Genomic DNA, 22,497 nt, shown 5'->3' with positions numbered 1-22,497 from the left:
TTAGGTCTGACTGCTAGAGACCTCCACTTGGTTTTAAATGTCCCAAACTGAACATATACAAACCAAGCTCATGCATTATCATTGAAACTTACTCTGGAATTTGCCACTTTCTTTCCCTCTAAAGTCTTGAATATTTTGTTCTTCTCTTTGTGGTTCACTCATTGCTAACATCCACTTAACTGGAAAATATGCCTATTCTTTAAAATTCAGTTCAAGTTTCTTCATGGAAACATCTCCTAATTTATCCGACTGTCTAGAGCTGAATTAGATGCCCTTCTTCTGTGCTCTTTTTTCATGGTCCTATACATCCTCCTCTGATGTATTAATTACACAATTTGCCCGAAGATATTATCATTTAACGACATAGATTTTGAAGTCTATGCAACTGCCTAAAGTTTCCCCATAAGAATCTAAGATGGATATCCCTTGACTATTTTGATACTACCACACTGGACTTTCCTAGATTCTTTCCCTATACGACTAACTTTAGTATGCCATTGTGTATTAACCTTAGTGCTATAAAAAATACTTCCTTAAATGTAGTGTGTAGAATTCTAGAATGGCCCTCATGATCCTTGCTGTCTGCTGTTACTCCTGTGATTTTATTACCTTATGTGGCAAACTTTTGAAGTTTCAACTAAGATGACAAATCAATAATTTTAAAATAGAGATTATCTAAGTAGGCTTAATCTAATAACATGAGCCCTTAACAATTGATGACTGTTCTCTTGTTGGTAGCAGAGAAAAAGTTTGATAGATTTGAAGCATGAGGATTTTGCCATTGCTGACTTTGTAGATGGAGGGAACCCCCTGGGAAAGAAGGCAGGTGGCCTGTAAGACTAGACAGTGGCCTCCTGGCCCACAGCCAGCAAGAAAACCAAGACCTTATGTCTAGAGCCACAAAGAAATGGATTCTGCTGACAACTTTGTTGAGCTGAGAAGCAGATTCGTCCTCACAGCCTCTATATGAGAGCTGAACGTGTAGTTTAAATACAGTTTTTAGCTCAGAGTATAAAACCCAATCAAACCTACTCAAAAAGTTGACCAACAGAACTACAAATAATAGATGGTTGAAATATTTTCAGTCAAAATGAATATTTTCAGTCAAAATGTCTACCAGATGTAATTTTTCTTCCTCAATCTAAAGCATCTAGCTTACATTATTGTCCTCATATTGCTATACTTTTCCCTTTGACCATACAGTGGTAGGCTTCATAACAGTCCCCCAAAGGTATCCACATCCTACATGGCAAGAGGAGTCCCTCTACCTCAGCGAACGAATCACTTCTTTTTCTAGACTACATTCCAAACAGCTATTATGATTCTGTATGTATCTCCTTCCTCAACCAATAGCTTTTATGACCTGAAAATAAATAATGAATTGTGTATTATTTACATAATAACTAAAGAATAAACAAATGAGATTTTAAAATTCATGTGACAAATAATTAGTCATACTATTGGCCTATCTGAAAATAAACATTTTTTTTTTTTTTAACCTTGACCAGTCAAATCAAACTATCAAACTGTCTTGCAAGAATGAACTCAGCCAGAGACAGGGCTTCTGACAAGCCAATTACATATAGCAGTATACTCTAAATGATAGTGGAAAACCAAGAGGTTCTGTAATATGCTATGGGGTAGTATGGCATATGCTCTTTGAGAAAGAAAAAGGCTCAACTACAAGAGAAAGAAATGAGAAACGTGTACATTTTCCTATGCATTCAGTCAGGGTGTTCTACTACAAAAAGTAATTCAAATGTTTTCCTTAAAATAGACTGGCATTACTTTCTGTATGCGAAGATTTCACTTGTGTGACAAAAAGTGCAACCAATGACCAGCGGTTTTTTTTTTTCTTTTTCCCTAGGACAGATATAATCAGCAATGTCACCTCCAACTTTTATAAACCCAGATATAGGTGTTTAAAGAGGTAGCAATCAAAGGCGCCTACTTTGTTTCTTTCTGCAAATTAAATATGGTGTGTGTTTGTAAACTGAATCTATAATTTTCAACTTAAGAGCAAAGATTGAAGACAGACAGAGGAATGATTTTAACTATACACACTAGCCACTGTAAAGGATATATCTCTCATTTAGACTAGTTCATATCAAAATGTGAAAAAAGCAGGTAAAGTGACCTAAACATATAGAATAATTCTGCTTGACACAATGTATAATGTGTAATACTTTGCAATACAAAGTAATTTGCAAAATAAAGATAAAAGCTTAATGCTCATTTACATACATATGTTTCTGAATGTATAGACTACAAATGTGAAAAATAAAACTTCTTAAAATAACTTTAAAGAAAGCACTTTAAGTTAAAAATAGTATCAGTTCCATTTACTTTGAGAAATTTAATTATTATGTTCCTCCAGAGTATACATTATTATAATTGAAAAGACATAATTCCTTTGTTTCAATGGATATATATGCCAAAGTTTAAAATTAAGTTATGATTTAATTATCTGAGCCTGTGTGGGAGAATGATTACAATAAAAAAGCGGGTACCAGAACAAACTAGTACATTGTGTATTATTTTCACCAGTCTCTACAGGACTTTACAAGAGAACAATAGTTTATAATAGTTGTCATAAATTTGAGATTTTGTAATGTGCTACTAGTAGCAGCATTGCCTGCGTTAGCTTGACATGGAGATGGTAAGAAAGTAAGTATGGGTAAGCAGATAATACAAAACAGGATTAAAGCAGAGCAACAAACCAGTAGTTCCTAGAAAAACTAGTATTCTCAGCTTTTTGCTTTCATATTCAATATTTGTACACTCCACTGAAAATACCAAAATCAATTACAGTAGTATGGTTTTGTCTTATTGTTTTTATTTGAAAAGTCCATTTTTTTCATCTCTTGCACCTTTCTAGTTTTCATATTCTTATTTTATTTCTTTTTCATAGTAAGGGGGTGTATATCGTATGATATAATAGGGATTATTACCCCTTAATGTAGAGTAAAGTAATAAAGTAGATGATTATTTCAGCCAAACGGCAAAAGTGCTCAGAGCAGAGTGTCTATACTCTTATTTTCTATAGTAGTATATTTCCCAACATATTTTAGAGGGTCATATGCTGATAAGTAATATTCTATTAAAAGAGCATTGTAAGAAATAGTAATATGTCTTCCCAGTTGGAGATCCATTACAGTTACGATCTTCACTGTGCTCTTTATAGTGCTCACTTATCCTCACATTTATACTCAAGATGAAGCTAAATGAATCTCGGAATCTAGATTTTATACAAAAAAAAAAAAAAAAAAGTAGAATGGCAAGATTTGTGTTGGGCTTTCTACTTTTAAACAAAAATAGCATTCTATATTGCAAAAACAACACAATTTCCATTAATCTACATACATATTTAATCTTTGTAAAAGCATCTTGTACCGCTTAGAAAACGCTTGACAGTTAGTAGAAGCCTCTGTCCATTATATAATTTCAAATAGCAGCTCAAATATTTAGCCACCCCCCCAAATATCTGAAACTATACACATTGTGAAAATAACAATACGAATCAAAAGAAAACTAAAATATAGGCAGAGCCAAGTATGTCTGAACAGTTGCATTAATGCAAGAATCTGTGAATAATAACAATGAAACAGGAGAGGGTACAAAATATCAAAAATATCAGTTGTATCCAGCTGTTTGAAGACAAGGCAGTGATGGAGAAAAAACATTTTTTTTTTTTATTTGAGAAGAAAATGTAATTGTAATTTGCTCTGGAATGCTAGTGGAAGTGCCTGCTCTGTGGATATTTTCCACACATACTGCAGAAGCAGAGTGACCTGGGTGGCAGTTGACAAGCCACCAAGGCTAATTAGCTGCTCTCCTGTCAATAGGTAAAAATCATTGTAGGAGCCAGGGGCTACAATAGAAAGTTCTTGAAGCTAGGATGCCTGGGGCAGAAGGTGCTAATGACACTATAACCATAATCAAGGAGGCCTTTAGGCAGTACATTGTCTCCTGTGAATTCTGGCTTTAGGAACATGGATAGTGCTGAGTGACAGAGGAATAAAAGTCACACATTAGGTTTAACAATAAAGTGTGAAGTAGAAACAAGGGACATAGTTTTCCTTTTCTTCCAAGTAATATATCAAAGCAGGGGGGAAAAGGCGGCTGCCTTAACTATCAGGGAAGGTATTAATTTTTTCTAATAGTCTATAAGAGAAAGAATGATGTGTCTTGGTTGAATTTGTAAAAAAAAAAAAAAAAAAAAGTGTCAAACCTCTTAAATCTTGTTGACTTCGATGTGCTCCTTTTTGTTTCCATTAAAAGAAAGTGGTCAGGGCAGGCAAAAACCTCAAATTAGGGTGATTGTCTCTGAATTCTCTTTAGCTTGTAAAATGCAATCAGCATCAGTATGTAAATATCCCTATACTTCTACAGGCTGCTTGTAGTTGTTTTGTAATTTACCTCTCTACAAGTGTACAAAATGGAAAGCTGTTTCTGCAATTTATTTTCTAGATTCTAATTTCAAATGTTAAAATCAGCGATGTTTATTTTAATTTGCGTGCTGCGGCTGTCACAGTGGTGTGCTGTGAGAAATTTTAAAACATGTAACACCTGACTAGTCAGAGGCACTGACCTCTTTCCCTTAGATTGTCACATAAAAAAATGACAACAGTCAACACAACACAACAATAGCTGTCCAGTGTGAATGAATCAAAAATTTTACTTATTTTTTTCTGAGATTAGCAAAAATATATATTTTGTGTATGCTGAATTTTAGTAATTGGTTTATATGTGCCATGAGATGAAAAGGGTTAAAAATAGCTGTTACAATAATAAAAAGGTCTGGGTGACAAAATTAATTCTTTTAAGGTTTTTAGTAACTTAAGGATGACATTGGGGCCTGAGAATAAACCTGGAATGATGAGAGAAGGAACATGACACCTAAGGAGATAGATGCAATCAGGATTAAGATAAGTGAGAAAGGAATTTGGATGTAAGGTCCTCACTAGACACCTGACTTTGGGCATATTGCCTATTTTACTCAACTTCAGTTTTCTAGACATAATATTGGATAATAATTTAGAACTCTAATAATGTTTGAATTCAATTACGTTACAGCTTTGGAATCTCATAAAGAGTGCCTGATCTATTGTGCCCATTTAATAAAATCAACGAAGGAAAGCTCCACTAAGTCTACATAGAGGAAATAATATATTCTGAGCTACGAAGCAAGTTTGTGGCCTAGGGTGCACTCAGGAAAATAATTCCCCAAGTTTGAACAAGAAAAATATTCTCTTCTAATTGGAAGCCTTTATGTTGCTGTCTAGATTAAATTCTATGATAAGAATCACTATCAGAAAGCAGCAAAAGGAAGGAAGCATCGAAAATAACAAGAAGATGATGCAGTCTAAGTTCAGTAATTACACTATTTCCTTGTGCTTTTCTCTCTGTTTGGAGGACAAGAGAAGTGTTTTTATTCTGGCATTCATTTGGGGGAGAAGGAGAATTCCTGGTCTGTGAGTTCACAGAAGAGAGGATGGAAACACGATGTACAAATAATAGATTCTGAAATTAAATTACTAAGAAAATAAATTCTGATGCACAAAGAGAAAAAGTAAGTCAGAAAGGGAACTCTCCGTGTTTTTACTCTTTGTTTGTTTTTTACTATGTTTGAGGCACTGCAGATAAAAACGCTAACCAGAGAGACACAAATTCTTGCTCATTTAGAGCTTACCTTCTAGGGAAGGAGGGATACAAACAATATATAAAATAAATAAACAAATGTCATGAAACACTAGACAGTGATAGTTGTTTTGGAAAAACTGTAAAGCAAGGAAGTGGGATGGGGAATGTCACGCTGGAGGTAGGAGCAGCCATTGGAATTTTAAATAGTGTGTTCAGTGAATGGATCACTGAGTAAAGACCAAAGCAGGTGAAGAAACATGCTATGCAAATAATTTAGGGAAGAGCAGTCTAGGCAGAGGGAACAGAGGACAAAGATCACACGCCTTAGGTAGGAACACACTTTCTATGTGGGAGGACAGCGAGGATATGTGACTGGGGTGCAGGGAGTGAGGGAGGAAGTGGCCAAAACCGTGGTGGTGAAGTGACAGGCCAGGGCTTGTATGGCTTCACAGGTCACTCTAAGAATTTGGGCTTTTTTTTTTTTTTCTCGGAGTGACTGAGAGCCACTGTAAGGTTCTGAGGGACACACTCTGATTTCCATTTTAATTGGTTCATATTTGCTGCTTTGTTTTGCAAAGACAGTAGAAGTTAGAAAATACTACTACCAATAACTTTGAAAATAATAATAGTATTCTGGATGCAAACTAAAGGAAGTTTCAACAGGATCTGCTGGCAGATAAGATAAAAGGTGTGAAAGAGAAACATGAAAGATGAAATCCAAGGATTTTCTATGGAGGAAGAATGCTTAATAATTGGACAGCTTTCAATAATTCTGGTACACATTTTTATCCTCTCAGTCTGGGGTTCTTGTTTTATGCTCCCATACCTCCTACCACATTAGACTCAAATTTTCCATTCAAACATCATCGTAACTAGACTTTGTTTCTCTTGGAAACAAGAAATGTGAATTATTCATTTTTATTTTCATTTTCTCAGGGCTGCTACAGGACCTGGCAATACACTATGTGGTTATGGTGGACATAGAGTCATATTTACTTCAGCCATCTAGCATCTGAACCCATTGGTAGGTTGTGGGAACTGTCTCATCTAATGAGTTTTAGTGGGTATCAAAGACTGTCTGATGTACAGTAGGTAAAAATGTTAAATATTTGCTTTCCTTGCCCCCTTTGTGTCTTGGGCCCAGATTTACAATCTGGGGTCCTCCTTGCAGAGACAGCCACAAAGAACATAGCCTGAATAGTTAGTACACAAATGTAGGGACCAGGTAACATTTCTTCTCTTAACTGTCCTTTCTTTATCATATTAGTTCTGAGTTATGAATTGGGGTATAATTCTTGAGTGCTTAGGCCTATGGTTGGTTCTCCAAACTTCTCAACTATTCTGTGAATCACCTAATATCCTTTCATAACCTTTATTTCTGCTTAAATAAACCACATTTAGCATTGTTACTTGGATTAAAGAACCCTCACCAATGGTGTGCTCAATAAATAATTACTTAATGAAAGAATGAATATTATATCCTACTTTGAAAAATGTATACACATTAACCTGAGATGGGATGATACGTTAGGAGGGGCTTGCAATCCCACTTCTGTCTTCCTATTTCTCATTGTAAAATATTGAAGAACATATGAAGGAAATGAACACAGTCAGCTGATATTTGATAGGAAGCAGATAGTAAGTAATGGGAACAGTTTCTGATTTGAGAACCGGAACCACTGGCAACTTGAGAACCTGTTAAATAGTATGGTTTCTTTCTATATGAAATTTCACATAAGCAAAAGCACAAACTTTTTAAATGAAATCATAACAAGATCAAATGCTTTGGCATCTTCTCTTCTTGATAAATTTTTATATAGTTTTCAATAACATTCAAGATAAAAGACTAGACTAAATTTGTTCTTATTGTGCTTACATGTCAGTAACATGACTACAATTTAAAAATTGTAGCTAATACAGTAACGAAATTACACTTACTTACTGTGATATTCTCAGAAAGAAAGTAAGCCAGGAATAACAGAAATAAATAGTTGAATTTCTCTAGGTACTATATTGATATAAATATATTAATAAAAAACCCAAAGATAAGCACAAATAGATTAAAATATGAAGTGCTAAATCAATGCTAATTAATACCAATGAAGGAATAGATTTTGAAAATTGTACAGATTAATATAGAATATTCAAACTAATGCCATTATTTTATATAAATGGGTTTCAGAGAAGCTAGGTGAATTGTCCCATGCCATGCATCTAGTCACTACTTTCAGAAGGATACCCTTTCATTGGACCAATTTAAAACAGAAAACATTATATGGTTCGTTGTTCAGATGAAATTTATAGCCCAAGCCATGCATGTAAATTAGATAAAAGTTTAGTTGAATGGGAAGATATTGATGGCCTTCCCAATTTCTCTATGAGGGGCATGGTTTGAAGAGTCTCCACTCAACTCTGTCTTTGAGTATTAATATGCAATAGTAGATAAAAATAATTACCTATATGTATGCAGGCCCCACAATAAGTGCTTTCAGATATTTTCTCTTACTCAATCTTTACACTCAGCTCATGCAATGAGTACTGTTAACTCCATTTTACAAATGACAAAATCAAAGAGTAGAGCTGTTAACTAACTTGCACAAGCAAATACAGAGCCAGAGCCAGACTTGAACTACTCAGAGCTATTCCATCCAAAGCCTGTGCTCTAAGTCACTATGCTTGAAAGTCCTTCAATATTAAAGTTTTACGTAGTTTAATAGACATTATTGGTTTGTTCTACATTCACATTTTTCCTGCTTCTCTATGAGCTGAGACCTTAAATGGGAAGAAAATGGCAAATTAAAAAGCATTTTATCAATAAAAGATATTTTAGTGAGTTCTGTTATAATTTGGAGAACAGAAAGAACATTATAGATGATTCCCTTGATCTATCAGTACATGTGGGCTTAGCTTGTCACTTGCTATTTGGACAATTCTTCTAAGTTATCAAGATTTCTAAAATTTTAAGTGATATTTAAGTATAGAAAATCAATAGTTTAGACCCTTCTGAGTTGATAATAGAACTAGGATGGCAAAAAGGTTTCATCTCTCCAGGTCAGTGTGGATTGATTGGTAGTAATGTATTGAGATTGACTAGTGAAGTCTGAAATGGGTATGAAAGGTGTCACTACAAGCATGTGTTTAGCTATTATGCATAATTCTTCTTATGTCACTCATTTGTCTTTTCTAGTCTACAATAAAACTGTAGTCATTATTTAGTAATCACAGCTTGTCAATCTGTAGTTTGAAGGTGTTTGGAATAATTGATATAATAAATGTATAGCACTTGGGATATAATAACATAAAATAATAATAAAATATTATGATGTACTACAATATAAAATGATAAAATAAATAACTGAAATTTATTGTTACTTTAATTTTATGAAAACATCTAAATAAGCTACAAAACTTTATTGATGTCTCACTTTACCACAGAATTATATAACAAAAGTTTCTGTCATTCAAATTCCCCACAGTCCACCAAACAGTTCTGAATATATTTTTTCTTGGGACCTGATGCGCCCTAGGATTACTAATTTATTGGATATTAAAGTGAGCCAAGCTGTTGACCCTTTTCCTTCTATAGATTCCAACCAATTTCTAGCAGACACAACCAGCCACATAATTATCTACATATAATACTGATTTTGTTATTGCTACATGCAACATTGGAAAATTCAGGCCTCCTATCTCAAACCCCAAATGGGCCATTGCAATGGAAATGTTCTGCTTGAGCCATAGGCAAAGGGAGGAGTTATATTTTGTTGAGGAAGAGGCAAGAGACAAGGGAAAAGGAAGTGAGAGGAGGAGAGAGGGAAGGAGAGTATGAATGAGAGTAAAAATTACAGAGGACTGCTCTCTACTTTTAGTCAAGGACACTCAATGGATGTCAGGTTTCTCAGTCTCACCAATAGATAGTAAATCATCCCACCTCTTCTTCAGGGAAAGCTGCCCAGGAGAAGTATCAGAAGCTTTCACTTTAATATCATTCTGTCCCTGGCGGTGGATCAGAAGTCTCATTCCTTTTATGAAAATATGACATGAAGGAAATGTGCTATATCTCAATCAAGACCCACAGCCTAGTACTTCAGGTATTTTTCTAGTTACCTTGAGGCAAATTTTATTTCCTTTGTTTCTTGTCCTAATATTTCTCAGTCAGATCCTATGTCACAGACTTAAGGATGCACTCTGCAGCAGAACACAGAGTTCCAGCTTGTGCACATACGTAGCTGGACAGTACCTTCTCACACAAATCCGCAAAGGGTTGTTCTCCACTCTCCATGAGGCTCTAGTCCTTTCTGCTGCTGCTTTTGCCTTTCCTTCTCCATCCCCTACCCTACACCTCTCCCCTCTGCCACATCCCACTGCTCCACACTACCCCCACCCCCACCAGCCATGTAATTCAAATCAATAAACATTTATTGAATCTCTATTGTGTACTTAGGTGGAGAATAGGAATTTTCTTCACTTGAGTCATGCACAGGTACCTAAATAAACATGTAATAGAATCTTTACAGGACATTACACAATGCCGTATTGTAGAAATTCCTACCAATTTGTTTTTTTCAAAATTTCATTTAAATAGAGTGATTGCAGTGATATATCTAAATCTCTGAGTTTTACTTAGTGGTTTCATTCATAGAAGGACAAACCTGGCAATTTTTCAGTACAGATTCAGATTTAAATGGGCTCAACGAGCTGTCCTGCTCTGTGCACTGACATCACAGATAGTCACTGCAGGTCAGTTATAGGTTGAATAGAAGGCTTAACAAAGGAGTTTTCTTTTACTTTGCTTCTTTCATTTGAAATTCTCCCTAAGGGATTATTTTCTTACCTTAATGGTTTAGAAATTATGCATTTCCTTCTATTAATGTTAATAAATGTAGGTCCTTGCATCCTAGTTTATCACAATGAAATTAAACTCTTAGTTCTAAATAAAGATGCATTTTTTTTAAATATTAACAATGTTTGCCTCTTAATGAATCAATGTTTCATAAAAACAAACAAAAATAATATAAACTGGGAACATATTACTCTTTCTTACATAGACTCTAAAATGTCCTTAAATGGTAGGCAATTCTTATCTTCATCCTGCCAGGGAAACACAGTAAGGCAATGTGAACAAATATGGTACTGTATGAAGACAACGTTTTTAAAAAAGGGAAAAGATTTATATTTCCTCACTTATGATTATTTGTTTGCTTAGGTGAGAGGGGGCTGGGTAAGTCCATATGACAGATACTGAATTTTTAATACAAGTTTAGTTCAGTTTAGATATACAAAAGGAAATGAAACTAAATATACTTTCATTTGCCTAACAGTGATTATTACATGATATAAAAAGGTCAAATTAATCAAATAAATTCATATACTTAAATTTTTTTTCACCAAATTTGCCAATACAATTTAGAACATTTGTTAAAAGTAAAAATTCATGAATCAAAGTGATGGGTGATCTAATCTAATAATTAGTAAAAACAAAACTTAAAAAAATAGAATTATTATATTTGTTACATGTCTGCATATATATATTCTTATAAATACAATCATATCCATATAACTATAAATATGCAGATGAGAATCTAATTTTATTGATTGAAAGGAGTAAAATGTTATATTTATTACAAGATCTAAGAGTTGAAGAAGTCTTAGAAATTTATATTTTCATCTGTTATAAAGTTTTGACCTGCAGGTAAGAATATCCAACAAAAAGTAGCTTAAGTAATAAAGATTACTATTCTTACAGTACAAAACATTCATAAGAAAGGTGCTATACAGGGTTGGTTCAGAGACTTAAGAGAGAATGGTGACTGAGTCATTTCTTCTGTAATGCTCTTGACCTTCTTTTCAGTTGCCAGATGGCTACAGAATCTCAAAGCATTGCATCCCACACATCAATATCTAAAATTAGGGGGAAAATTTGGGCCTCTTTGTAACACATCTTTCAATTTTTTTCCCCCAGAGTTGAAAAATAAAGATCCAGAAGATATTTATTTTAATCTCATTGGTCAGATCTAGGTTTTATGTCCATCATTGCTTTCAAAAGACCAAAAAAATGAGTATCATGTAGGTGGACTCTAAGAAAGGAAGTAGGTGGCAGACGCTCATGGTATCTGCCAGAGGTATCATATGGTACTTTTAAAAATATATGTTTTTATTGACTTTTTAGAGAGAGAGGCAGGGAGAGATAGAAACATCGATGTGAGAAAGACACATCCATAGGTTGCCTCCTGCACACTCCTCACTGGGGATTGAGCCTGAAATCCGAGCATGTGCCCTGATGGGGAATTGAGCCAGGACCTCTCAGTCCATTGGCCAATGCTCAGTCCACTGAGCCACACCAGATAGGCTTATATGGTACTTTTAAGTGTGGTCTTTGAAGCCAAACTTCCTAGGTTTGGATTCTGGCTCATCCATTTCTAATCTGTATGATCTTGAGTAATTATTTAACCTTTTGGAATTTCAATTTCCTTATCTATATAAAATTGGGATAAAAGAGTGTCTCCTTCAATTAATGTGAGCTATTATTTATTATAAAATATCTGGTTACAGTTTATATAGTGAAACTGCACTGTTTGATTACCTCTGCACTAAAACTTTGAATCTCTAAGTGTTTTTAAGAGATATAGAAACAACTTTTTAGAAATGCAAAATATGTTACAATGGCCAATAAAATTATATTTTTTCAATCTTAACAGTCTCCATATCTAATTAATAGCAGCATTAGACTCACAGTCAATTCCAAGGAATTTATTCTGCCATCCCCCACCCCCAATTATGACAGAAACTGAGTACGAGGTCAACTGACTTAGTCTCCAGTTGACCTCTGAGTATAAAGAAAATAGGCACTTATTTAGTATCCATGAATTAGAAGCTAGAGTCCTGTTGTAACTCCCCAACCTCACATGATAATGTTATGGGTGGAAGTGAAGTTCTTGGGGTGCCACGAGGAGAAATATTTCCTGAGGCCCCCATGGGAGGGTGGGGTTTCGTGGAAAGCTTTATTGATTATGTAAAATTAAGGAAGTTCTCCTCTAAGGATTCATCTCTGTCTTACATTGGAAGAAATCCAATTTTGTCTTCAGCAGGGCCAGAATAAAGGTTACTGCCCATAGTTCCTGCTCTATATTAAAGTACAGTGCAATCCAGCACCCCACACGTGAGGTCTGCATGGCCATGGGCTATGCAGCTGCTTAAGGCCACATGGCTATGGAGATAAAACAGGCAACTACATGGGTAAATACAGGTCACAGAACAAATGAAAACAAGAGTGAAGAGGAGTGAGAGCAAGGGAACTCTTTGTCTGGGTGTTTTAAGTTTCCAAGATTTCATGCACTTTTGATGGGGTCTACCTCCTAGCCAATCCATTGTTCCACAGGCTAGACTGACAGACAAGCACCTTCCCTATATCACCCCAACTTCACTGCACATGCACTTATCTCCCCTTTGTTCAATTCCTTCCCCCAGTGATTTGCAGGGAATGGACTAGTGGTTCCCTGGGGAATGTGAAGCTGTAGTTTCCTAGTGAAGCTGCCAAGATGACCATGATTATAATGTCTGATTTCCCCTTTGTTCTCTTCCTATTACTAATAGTAATTAGCTAATTATGATGATAACAATAACATATGTATATGTTTTATATATACATAAATACACACATGTATATATCTATACACAAACACATGCACGCACGCACAAATACACATATAGCATGATATACAACATGTAGTATTCAAGATATTCTTTTACCATTAGCAAAATACATTCCAACATTGAAACAAAAAGGGAATAATTGAAGTAGAAAAATAAACTTAGCACATAAGAAGAAATTTTAGTGTGGGTGTTAGTAGTTATCAATTAATAATTATTTATTGAGAGCCACCTGTGCAATGTTACAAAAGAAGTACCAATTCATTTCTGCCCTTAAGATACATATGATCTAGCTGAAACATCAAATTTAACATGCCATTAAATCAATGTAGTACTAAATTCTATTGCACTGAATCTGGTTGTGAGAAGCTAGATGAGGCAGACATTAGGGTAGACTAGCAGTACTCTATAGAGAAATCAGGAGGTGATGGAGCTCAAACTGTTCCTCAGATGGGAGACAAAGATAAAAGACCTTGGGCATGGTAAAAGATGGTTCGGTGCATTGACTAGATGGAGAAAATTAGAAGTAAAGTAGAATTTATATTTTTCATAAAGGTTAATAGATTTAACAAATATTTACTCAGTGTTTACTATGTGCCAAGCCAGTGTTAGGTGAAAAAGATAAAGAATCCAGTAAGAAATGGCCCCTTACTCTTAAGCAGGTAGAAAGGTTCCATTCTTGGTTATTTATTGATATTTATGAATCAAGTTCTCTAAAATAATTATATAACATTTTTGTTATATTGATATCCTTTTTCCTAGCATATAATAAAGTACAATAAGCATGTCAAATATATTTTGAAAGAGCATAATGGTAAATCCAATGCGAGAATCGTTTTATCTTCCAATAGAATATCTACCATATTTATAAAATGAAAATATTGATAATACATTTGCTGTATGTTTGTCATGTGCTAAACACTCTTTAAAATACTTTAATTTATCTACTAATTTAAACCTCATAACAATCTGTGAATAGAAATTTTAATAGCTTCAATTAATTAATAAAGCCCAGCAATGTTATATCTCAACTAATCTGATACAGCTCGTAACCAATAGAGCCAATCTGTGAACACTCTGGTTCCAGAGACTGCCCTTTTAATCACTATTCTGTATTTGAGTTGTACAATTTAAAATTAACACAGAAACCAAGTATTGAATCTTTTCCAATATATAGTTCATCTCAAAATTTTAGAGGAACACAAATGATAGTGTTCTTCAGTAATGGCTTTCTTATTTACTAAATTTTCCTTTTAAATTTTTATATTTCTACTAACATGTTATATAAGTGTGACTCATTTGTATCCAAATTCTTATTTTCAAAGGTGAAAATATTAAGTAATTAAAGACTATCTCAGTTTTTGCCTTTATTTGATGATATCAAGGATAAAAATCAATTTTTACTGTAAATATAATGTGTGAAGAAATATGTTCAACATCAATGCTCTAGTCATTGAGCCTGAAATTTCTTTGTGAAGTAGAAAATTAAATCGCTTTGAATTAGAGGAGAAAAATCACACAATATGAAAAATAGCATATTGAGGTCATGCTTACACTGAGGCATGTATGTATAAATTTTACTACATGAGTTTCATTCATGGTAATGGGAAATGGGAAACTGCCCTTCTTAATATGCTATGAATCAATACATCCTCATGGCATTTTATGTTGGTTTTATAGTATGATATTGTTGTTATGTATTTGTTAGAAAAGTTGAATAACTTCATTAGTTTCTTTAGTTTTAATTTTTTAAGCTGTTCTTACCTACCTATACTCACCCTGACCAATATTCTGATATTCTAGAGCTTGACTCATTTAAACTTTTCTGAGCTTTAAAATAAAGAGTTAAATTTGGAAAATATTCATCATTTTTCAGTACCCAGATTTTTTTTTTTTTAACAGCAAACATTTTTGAGGCCACCCCAGTGCACTCTGCTAGGCTTCTTATGAAGTAAGAAGATAAATCAGATGCCCTGACTTGAAAGAACTGCTAGTCAGGAACAGAAAGTAGGAAATGAAAATAGCAAGTCTAGGCAATAAGTCACATTATTGCCTTAGGTGTTCCATACCTAAAATAGAAGCTGAATGCTCAAGGTCTTATAAGATTAGAGAGCTTATATTTCACCTCTAACTTGCTCTCTGGTGGGACAAAGATGATAGAGGTAGGGGAGTCAGTTTCAATACCACTTACAATGAGCAAGGAAGCACAATGTTAAGTAGAAATCATGCATATAAAGCAAGTAACACGACTGATTAGCATGTGGCAGACATTCTATAAATATGAATTGCCTTAGGAATTCAGGCAGAAGGAGAAATCGCTTTGGACTAGGGATCAAGGTAATCTCATTAAGGCATCATGAGTTAGAGTATGGAAACATGTGGGAGTAACTTTCAGGTCTAGAAAGCAGCATGATCAAGGAATCAAGTCAAGAAAGCAAGTGAAGTTCAAGAGCAGATCACAAGAGGAGTAAAGCACTCTCATTTGGAGTTCAGAAATGGGTGAGGTATTTTTGGTTGTCGCAGTGACTGAGAGTGCTGTTCCCATTTACTGTGCTGAAGCCAAACAGGCTAGTGATTCTGTAATTAGTGTCACACAACAAATATTGTCCTCCAAAAATGCCCAAAGCACTCCAGTCGAAAAAAAAAAAAAAATGGAGGATAGAATTTATGAAAAAAAGCAATGAGAAATGAAGTTGGAAAAGTGAAATTGAGTATCACACTGGATATCAAATACCATGCAGATAACTGTGTCTTAACTGGTAGGCAATGGGGAGTCTTCAAAAATTTTGGAGTTGAGGAATGACATGATCAATCTTTGAAAGTATTAATAATAAGGAATATTAATGATTCAACAGGATGAATTTGGCATTCATTGGCAAAGCTGGGGAAAAACAGGCAGTGGAGTACCAGTCAGGAGGAGTTTATAGGCAGTGAGAAGGAGTAGGAGGGAGATTAGGGGTATGTCAGTTTCTCCATGGAGAGAGGCTGAGACTGCAGTATCTTACTCATATTCTTTCCCTCTAAAGGACAACTCCCCCTCTCCCTCACTCCTTGGAGATCATTAACCAGTGAAACTTTCAAGTTTTTCTGAGAACACAGGACTTGAGAAGGGGAAGAAAATCCTATCTAATCTTTCAAAGCCAGATGTTCTTCTACCCACTCTTTGGTCTGTCACAATACCATTGTTTTAAGGGAGATAGTGGAAAAGCAAGTGTCAGAAATGCAATTTCAGCAGCACACCTCACCCTGATTAGCTGTAAAAAGCAAGCCCAGGAGCTGCTCCCTGGGGCTACACACCTGAGGTTGTCTGTCACACTTGACACTGCTCCAGTTCTTCCTGACTGAGCCACTATCCCAGAAATACTTGGAAGTGATAGAGTCACACACACTCACACACTCAGGCACACAACTGTACCTACACTCTTGAACATTTTTTCTCTCATGGAACAAAATAAGCAACGTGGCCAATTAATGACTCTAAGAACATTTATATACCTTGTATGTCTTCTTTTGGTTTATTTTTAACTAAAAATTTAAACAGCTTAAGACTGTTTCTTCCTGAGTTTGCTTTAAAACAAGAGCTGAAAATGATGGCCACACTGGCCAGCTCTGTACCAAGGGCACTGATGGCTATGTAGACTGTGCTGTGGAACCAGGCACAAAGTCATTTGGTGTTCTTGACAATGTCCTTGTGTGACTTTTTAGATGGGTGTCTATAAATATTGTTTTATGTGTGCTATATTAAACACGCCCATTCATTAATTACTCTCCAGCTGTGTAAATCATGTTCAATAGGTTAATTATATGTTGTTTCAAAAAGGATTTGCTATTTTCTTTCTTCATTCTGTAGACTTTTAGGTTCCCACTTATTTTTACATGTCATTTTGTATGTTGTGGAATTCTGAAAAATTTCTACTAATTATTTTTCTTCTCACTTAAAAAAAGGTCGTTTTACATTAAAAGTTGCAAACTCAGCCCTGGCGGTTGTGGCTCAGTTGGTTGAGCCTTGTCCCAGGCACAGAGAGGTCAAAGGTTTGATTCCTGGTCAGGACTCATGCTGGAGTTGCAGGCTCAATCATCAGCAGGGGGCATGCAGGAGGCAGCCAATGAATGCTCTCTCTCATCAATGTTTCTGTCTTTCTCTCGCCCTCTCTCTCAAAAATCAATAAAAATGCAATTGGTGGAAAAAAGTTGCAAACTCAAACCCACAAATTTAAGAAGACAGGTTGCAGAGGGGACTGTGGTAAAAGGCAGAGCACTCCTGAGCGCCGGCATCCCCATTCACCGTTCCCAACAATCACCATGTTGGACACACAGCACATATGCTGGCTGCCTTGAACCCACCCACTGCAAGACTGAGATCTCAGACCATTAGGCTTCCTTCAATTATTTAATTGTTAATGGAGGGTTGGTGGGGTTTTTCTCACTGCACAATCCATGGGGGATTCTATTGTTGGTTATAAGTAGTGTTCCCTGATGCCGGAACTTCTGAACTTTCTCTTTATTTTTTAAATTATGTATTGTATGTATGTATGTATGTATTTATTTATTTTTAGGGAGAGAGAAATAGAAATATCAGTGTGAGAAACATCAATCTGTTGCCTCCTGCACGCCCCCTACTGGGGATCAAGCCCGAAACCTGGGCTTGTGCCCTGACCAGGAATCAAACCAGTCCATGGGACGCTGCTCAATCCACTGAGCCACACCAGCTGTGCTAAACTTTCTCTTTAGATGATACAAGAGAGTTGTGGTGATACAGTCTCTGTTTCAAAAGAAAGAAAGCATATGCCAGTTTCTGTGGTGCTTTTTGCAAAAACCTGATCCTTATTCTTGATTCTTAATGGGCCTCCCTGGCAGTCAGTTAACCAAGGAGAAAAGATAAGAGGTAGAGACCAGAGAGACCTTTCTTGGTTATTAGCTGGCTTCCAACTTGCTGGTAGTTTACACAAACCCACAATAATGGGCTAAAATTCCAGAAAGAAATTTACAGCTATGGGTAGAGCATAGAAACCATAAATCTTCAGCATATTCATTATTTTCTGATAAGCTTATGCCTGAAGCACAATGATATTTCCCCTGAATGATTTTAGTTCCATATCTAGCCATTTATTAAACCCACTCAGAAATTACTTGTGTAACTAGGTGTAGGAAAATCTACAGGTTAATCACATATTGTATAAAGGAGATTTTTCTATGACCCATTGTATCTAAGTTACCTGTTAGATACCTATTTATTTTAGCCATTTATTATTTTATAGACTATTATAAATAATATATTCATTATTTACATAAAGAAAAAGTAAACAAAGCCCAACCTGTCATTCTTTCTCAGTATTGAAAATAATCTCTGATTTAGATTAACAAACCTCAAAATCAAAGAACAATTTCCTGAAGAATAGAATAAATAGAATTTCCCACTTGTTACTGCAACAAATAAAGAAAATATATATTAAAGTCCTATCTCTGCAACATACTTATATAGCTCTCACAAATTTCACACTAATTTAATTCTCCTAAGAACTTTTGGGCATATTTTATTAACATAGGAGAACATATGTAACAGGGAAGTTATATAACTTGGACATGCTCAAACTTTCACATAACTAGAAAGAAAAGAGTCAGAATTCAAATGTAGGTCTACAGAACATTTTTCAATTCCAAAATATTTGTAAAATTCTCCATTCCCTCATTAACCACTTTTTCCCCTCAATGCAAGAAATTACTTTGATTTACGTTTTCTTCCATGAAATTCTAGTTGTAATGTAATGTGAGGTGCTCTTGTAGCACAGCACGTCCTTGAATAACATTGTTTCTTTCAACATTGATTACTTATTACGTGATGAGAAAAAAAAATTAATTTCCAGCTGTGGACACTATCTGTGTGGAGTTGCACATTCTTGGGTTTTTCAAGGCACTCGGGTTATCTCCCACACCTCAAAGATGTGCATGTGAGTGAAATTGCATGTTTACACGGTCCTACCTGAGCTAGTGTGGGTGCGGGTGTGAGAGGCCCTGCGATGGAAGAGCACCACCTCCAGGGTGAGTATGCACCTTGGGCCCTGATATGTTGGGAGAGGACACTGAACTGAAATATGCTGATTAGAAAAGAATCATATTCCTTGTTTTTAACATATCTGTTAAATGTATGTATAGCTCATATTTATTTTTAAACATTTATTATTTGGTGCTGGCCAGAGGGAAAGGGGTATAGAGGATGAGTGGAGTTTGGCAAATGGGGTAGGGATGGGGACATTTATAATAACGTCCACAATAAAAATAAAGTAAAAGAAAAACAAACTCTTTTGTGTCTTTGGAAGTTTGATGATGTTCTTTGACCAGAAATATGCCATAGTAACTTACCCCTTATTTATATCAATTAACCACTGATAAACTTGGTTCTGTTAAACATTTCACTTAAAGTCACAGTTTCCAAGAACCTACCAGTCACGTTAAGGGAGGACTTACTGTGTTTTATTTTTATGTAGCCATCAGTGTGGGCTTTGGAAGCTGAACCAACAGCAAGAAGGTTCTGGCAGTCCCTACTCAACTGAAGGGTGACTACAGATATAGAAAAAGAACACCGTCAGCCCTTGATTTTAGAGAGTTTTTTTTTTTTTTTTTTCAAGGACAGAATAATCCAAGGTGTCTTCAGTGAAGATCAGTTCTGGAAAGATGAGAATCAGGAATGTATAGAAGCTTGCCAGGATGATTAAGACCCTGGGATTCAGAAAATATTTATGGGCTCATTTCAGGCGGAGGCACAAGTAAGCACAATTCAGTGTGTAACAGGTTCACTTAGGCAGCTGGTTACACAAAAGAAGGCTAGGAGGACCATGAGTGAAAATAAGTGAGATAGGAGTTCCAAGTACACATTGTGGGTCATCAAGTATTCTCCTTTTAAAACAATGTGTTAATATCTCATTATGTGCCTTCGTTCTCTCACATATTTTCTATACAGCAAAGTGAATTCAAAATGATACAATTATCTAAAGATAAACTTGCTTTCTATCTTGATTAAAAATTGAAATAATCACATTCTTCAAAATTGTTCCTCATCTGAAAATACTTGCCATCTGTTTTAATTTTGTAAACAACCTCATCTAAAGGTCAAAGATTAAATTATATTTTATTCTTGTTACTCTTCCTTCCTTAAAAAATGAATATAAAATATAATATTTATTTTCAACAATTCTTTAAGGAGGGCTAAGATCATAATTAGCTTAAGCTTTTCTTTTTCTATACTGGGTCCTAATTAATATAATTTTATACTAAAACACATTCAAGGAATCCAGGAATTGAATTATAATTCAGTATGATTTGATGATATATCAAATGGAACTCATTATCTAACACTCAGTACATCTACAGGTGTTTGAAAACAATATTTCATAAAATCCTCTCTGCTATCTGAATCTTCAAATATTAAATTATATTTAAAATTATTTGCTTTATGAGTGTCACTTATGCTTTTCTGCCTTCTGGTTTGAGTAGACTACATCCTGAAAAGAATTATTTCAATTCTAAGAAGTAAATAAAAGCACCCTGGCATGTACACATACGCTCCTTTTGGGCAGCATGGCATGCAAGACAGAACATGGAAGAGGCTCCTGAGGAACTAAGTACATTCTAATCTCATTATGAAGTTTTTATTTCCTCTAAAAATCTAGAATATAGGTAGGACATAACTGATGAATCAATGATAAAGGTAAATTTTTATGGTATAATTTTAAGAGAGAAACTGTGAGGAATATAGGTGAGTATATAAACCAAGGTTATACATTTTGAAGAGGAGGCTGTGTCAGTTGTTTACTGCTGTACCCAGGCCACCCACCCGGACTGACACACAATAAGGATTCAGATATATTTAGTATTCAGTGATGATGAATAAATGATTGAACTGATGTGGAGAAAAATTGGAACTCAAGTGTTTCTCAAAGTTTTGGATTAATGAATTCACCTTTTCTTTTTCTTTCTTATCTCTCCATGGAAATCTTTAGTAAAAGGCAAAAGATTTATGAGATCTGAAGAGAAATCAGAATATAATGATGAATCTACTTTTGTAGAGCCAACATACCTTTGCATTTGGAGCTCAATTATTCTTCCTAATACTACTATTTTGGCTAAATATTTTAAAACAAATAAAATACTGAGTGTATATTATTTGAGTAAAAACCAATTTAAATTTTATTCTAAAAATAAATGACTAAATAAATAAATCCTGTTCTAATTGGTAGACTACATCCTGAAAAGAATTATTTAAATTATTCCCTTAAAAATGGCACCTAAAACACATATTTGAAGAACATTGTATACTAATTTCCCATAAAAAGTAATTCGAAGTTAGATCTCTTTCAAAATATGTTTGCTTTTTTTATAGAAGAGAAACTTGAGTCTCTCAGCCCAATATTTCATATATGGAGCAAAGAAGCATCAGACATTGCTATTCCACTGTTGACCTTCTTGAACTAAGAACCAGCAATGCTGAGCAAGATTTAAGTTCCTAGAACATGGCTCTGACATGAATAAGGTTAGTAAATATCTGTGAATTGTGTAGTATATGTATATATTATGTTAAAGCTATTTAAAACAATATAATGCAGTTTATAACTTTAATAACTATATAACTAAATTGAAAATAAACATAAGCTATAGGTCAGACTAAATGTACAAAATAAAATCAACTTTTTAACATCACAAGAATCAGATACAGGAAGGTAGACAAGGATATACTGGAAGACCCATTCCCCAATATATATTTTAATGTATGACTCCATAATTTCAAATCACTTTAGCTTTAATTGGACTGCAGAAATTCTTATAACACATTTTATGTGGCTTTATTACAATTATGATCATGAAGGGGCCACAATAAAACACACACACACACACACACACACACACAAACTGAACTTAGTGTCTATCAATTTATTTCTTGGCCCTGGCCAGTATGGTTCAGTTGGTTGGAGCATCATCCCCCACATAAGAGGTGGTAGGTTTGATTCCCAGTCATGGCATACACCCAGGTTGTGAAGTTAGATCCCTTGCTGGGGCATATGTGGAAGCAACCAATTAATGTTTCCTCACATCAATGTTTTGTTCTCTCTCTCTCTCCCCCTTCCTCTCTATCACAAACAAACAAACTAATACATCTTTTCTGGATTTTTTGGTCAAGATAGTGGCACAGGTAACTGCAGTATTCATCTC

General features: G+C 34.9%; 1 protein-coding gene and 1 pseudogene across 2 annotated transcripts in view; both read right to left on the bottom strand.

Moving 5' to 3' along the window:
- KCND2 (potassium voltage-gated channel subfamily D member 2) overlaps nucleotides 1–22,497 on the bottom strand; it is a 589,585-nt gene that overhangs the window by 385,479 nt on the left and 181,609 nt on the right. The gene's annotated exons all lie outside the window — the stretch shown is intronic.
- LOC118620647 lies at nucleotides 21,210–21,334 on the bottom strand (annotated as a pseudogene).

This window comes from Molossus molossus, unplaced genomic scaffold (genome assembly GCF_014108415.1).
Source record: "Molossus molossus isolate mMolMol1 unplaced genomic scaffold, mMolMol1.p scaffold_m16_p_7, whole genome shotgun sequence".
Classification (NCBI taxonomy): Eukaryota; Metazoa; Chordata; class Mammalia; order Chiroptera; family Molossidae; genus Molossus; species Molossus molossus.
Note: the sequence above shows the minus strand (reverse complement) of the source record. Positions and strands in the feature narration are given on the sequence as shown.